At 51.0% G+C, this 3,804-nt stretch overlaps 1 non-coding gene across 1 annotated transcript; it reads right to left on the bottom strand.

The window, feature by feature from the left end:
• Nucleotides 1-1,016: 1,016 nt before the first annotated feature.
• On the bottom strand, nt 1,017-1,089 carry Trnav-aac (transfer RNA valine (anticodon AAC)). Its single transcript has one exon. It is a non-coding gene; the product is annotated as a tRNA-Val (tRNA).
• Nucleotides 1,090-3,804: the final 2,715 nt, after the last annotated feature.

Below are 3,804 nucleotides of genomic sequence, written 5' to 3'. Positions count from 1 at the left end.
ACTCCCAGGACCTTCCCTTACTGTTCACTCCCAGGACCTTCCCTTACTGTTCACTCCCATGACCTTCCTTTCCTGTTCTCTCCCTCTGCCTTCCGTTACTGATCACTCTCTCAGCCATCCCTTTCTTGAATTCTGGGAGGAACAGACAGCTATCCTTGAAGCGTTCCTTCTGTGTCCTCTGACAGGTCTCGGAATGTCTTATCACCTCACATTTTCCTGTGCAGCCTTGGTTTCCACCTCTTCTTTGCAGCATTCTTATAGGATTGATTCCTGGGACCTTCTTCCTTACACTCTCAGTCTGTGTTTCAATAATGCCTATGTGACTCCCATTCTAGTGCAGTTCTTCAGATTCCAGGTGTGGACACTCAACTGACTCCTCGATGACGCTTGGATTTCAAAACTACTTGTCATGTCTGAACTTGAATTCCCGATCTCGCCCACGTCCCATAATCCTGCTACATCCAGTCTTTCCCTTTTCAGTTAATGACGACTCCCACTTTTTCCGTAAAAACATTGTAGGTTATCACTGATTTTATTCCTTCTCTCACTTTTCACATCCACTCCTCTTGGCTTTGTTCCTAAAATGTACCCAAACCCTATTCCTCATCACCTCCAGTGTCACCATCCTGTCCACGCCACTGTTAGCTTCAGCTGAAGGGACGTGCATCTCCTGGTTTTCTTCTGTCGGTACAAAATATTCTCCCTAGAGACGGCAGAAAGACCTTTAAATCGCCTGGGTGGAATCATTTCCCTGCTTAAAACCCCACGCCTCCTCATTTTGTCAGAGTACAAGTGGCCGGCTAGTCTGCCCTGGGCCTGTGCTCCCGATGCGCTCGCCTCGGTTACCCTGAACGCGCCCAGGCTCCGCAGCCAATCTGCGCACTGCTCAAACTCCTGCAGGGCCTGAACGGCTTCAGGGGGCGCAAGGAAGGAAATCTCCGCGCTCCGATTACATCATCTTTTGATGGAAAGACCAATGTTCGAGTAAATTCAATTTGCAAAATAAACTAAGCTGTTGTTTCCGCCCGGTTTCGAACCGGGGACCTTTCGCGTGTTAGGCGAACGTGATAACCACTACACTACGGAAACCCTCCACGGCAGAGCTTCTCACGGCTGGTTGGTTGAAAATCCGCCCTGACTACGCCCTTTCCCGACTCGATCTCGGGGTAGCCCGACCTGCCCTGCATCCCAGGACTCAGAATAGGCAGTTTCCAAGTCCGGCCGCTGGCAGGGCCCCAGCGTCCTGTGTCCCCAGCCGGCCGGCCCAGGGGCTCCGGAAGGCCTGCTGCGAGAACCGCGCGGTGCGTCCGCTGGGCTTTCCCCGAGACCGGCCAGACGCCGAAGCGCGCTTTCTGCTTCTCGCTGCAGCCTGTCGGTCACCGTGCGTGGAGGCGCGTTCCACTCCAGGACGCCTCGTGGGGCGCTTTGGAGTGAAACGAAAGACAGGCGGCTCAGCAAAGGCAGGGGACAAGAGGAACCTCCCGGTGTGTTTGGGAGGCTTGCAATCAAGCCAGGACCAAAGAATCTTCAAAAATAAGTGCACCAGCGCCCTCCGCGCATGCACCTCTTTTCACCGTTTCGGTGTATATTGGCGGCTCCTTGGTGCGTATTCATAAAGTTCAGTCTTTGCTTTTATCACTACCGTCCAATGATGGCGTCGCCATTGAATCTGATTGTGAAAGACAAACTCTGCGATCGCCTTTCATATGTGACACAGCCTGTGCCTTTGTGACCGAGTCTGAGCTTGGAGCTGGTCTGGACAGGCAGGTGGAACCACCTCACCCCAGGTGGCTGCACCGGTGCGATCGTCTTCAGCAGGACGAGAGAACTGCTGTATTCTTGTTCCTGCGGCAGTGGACACATTCATTTTCTACTCCTTCCAGTCCAACCGAGGTAAAGTCGCAGCTCAACTTACTTTGCATTTTGTAAATTATAATACTATTCAATGTTTAAAATCTTTTATGTTTAATCTTTTCAAATTTATCTTATCTCTCTTGGGGTCGATGAATTTTCAGTCCCTATTCTTTACCCATTTCCTACTGAGCTTGCTGTCTTATCTTGCTGATTTTCATTTCTCATGACTAAATAATATAGATTAAAATCTTCTCATTTTTAGATATTTTAAATATCTTCTTCTTTTGTCACACCTGTCTGTATAGTTTCCGTTGTGGCCTTCCTTGAACGTATCTTTGAGTTAGATGAAGCAATCTCTACCAGCATACTGCCATAATGTTTGTGCTTTCAAAGTTCTTTTCTTAAAAGTTCTTTTTGCCCTGGATCTGAACGATATTTTTCTTTTAAAAAAGATATATTTCTATTATTTTTGTCATATGTAGATGTTTAAACTCTCTAGATGAGTACATTTTATAAAATCCACAGGTGCTTCTACTGTAGAATACATGTTAAGAATAATAGAAATAGACTGATTTTAAAAAGGTCTAGTGTGTATCAGTGTATGGGGGACTCCTTTTTTTTGAGGTCTTCTGCACGCACCACTTGATCCTCCCAACTTGACTCTGATCCCAGCATTGATAGACCTGGTTTCCCCTCAACATGCAGAGGCAGGAATCCCTCAGACCATATGCTCACTGGCACGGAACATCTAGAAGGTCAGAGGCAGAACCCTGAGCTGAATGGACCCATGAGCTAAGGATATATTCATATTTTCATGGCTTTATCAGGTGCTGGAGGAAGACACCTTCGTGGGCCTTGAAATCTCTGTGAATTATCCAAAAGAGCGGGACTCTTTCTGTGTGTGTGGAGAGTCATCCATATGTGCTCGTGTTTCAGCGGATACGACCCCCTTATACTGCAGTTCTTTCCAGGTAGCCAAAAATAATGGTGTGTGTGTGTGTGTGTGTGTGTGTGTGTTGAGGCTCTTGAGAGGAATTTGATGTTTGTAAATGAATTCTATTCCACACTCTGCTGTAGGACTTAACCCCATCTCTCGTTCCAGAAGTCTTCGCAGACTTTTAGAGTATTTGGACACCTAACTGGGACCTCTTTTACGCGTTGTCCGCCATCCTGTCCCTGAAGTGTCTCAGTGTCCAGCTGTCGTGGTAGGTGTTGCGCACTTGGCTCCACACAGTAGGTACTCAGGAAAGGTGTTTAGTCCGAGGGCAGTAGGGCTCTTGGTTAAAACACTTCCTTATTAATATGAATGTCACGAATTCAAACTCCAGACGTTTGAAAACGCGCTCTGGAAGAGCTCGTCTGACACAACGCCTTGGGTCGCAGCCTCGCCGCACCGCCGCCTCGCAGCCTCCAGCCTCGCCGCCCCGCCGCCTCGCAGCCTCGCCGCCTCCAGCCTCCCCGCCTCGCCTGCACACTCGGATCCCAGGTCTGCGGTGGGGCGGGGACTCCAGGCAGAGCCGGTGGGCAGGCGCGGACTGGGCGCTGCGGTTGCGCCTCCGGGACGCAGCGCGAGGCGGCCTTCTCCGCACCCGGCGCTCCGCTTCCTTTTGCCCTGCGGTTTTTCTTTCCAGGTCCCCAGAGCGACGCAGGGAGGCGTCTGGAAAAGCGAGCGCTCCTGCAGAATCCCATGCTTTTTGAAAGCGCCACCATGTTCCTCGTTTACCCGGAGTCGGAGAGGTCGGGCGGGCCCTCTCTCCAGCGCCCAGTGTCCCGTGCGGCGCAACCCGCGACCAAGTTGGCCCACGAGCTTCTCTCGGGGAGGCCTTGCAGGGACCGTTTCCTTGTGCGCCCTTCACGCCCGGTGCAGCCTTACTTCCTGCGGGTGACAGCCTTCAGCCCTTCAGAGAGTGGAATGCATCCAGTAAAACCTGAGAGTGGTGCCCCTCCGTC

Source organism: Sciurus carolinensis, chromosome 7 (assembly GCF_902686445.1).
Source record: "Sciurus carolinensis chromosome 7, mSciCar1.2, whole genome shotgun sequence".
Lineage (NCBI taxonomy): Eukaryota > Metazoa > Chordata > Mammalia > Rodentia > Sciuridae > Sciurus > Sciurus carolinensis.
This window is presented reverse-complemented; position numbering and strand designations above follow the sequence as displayed.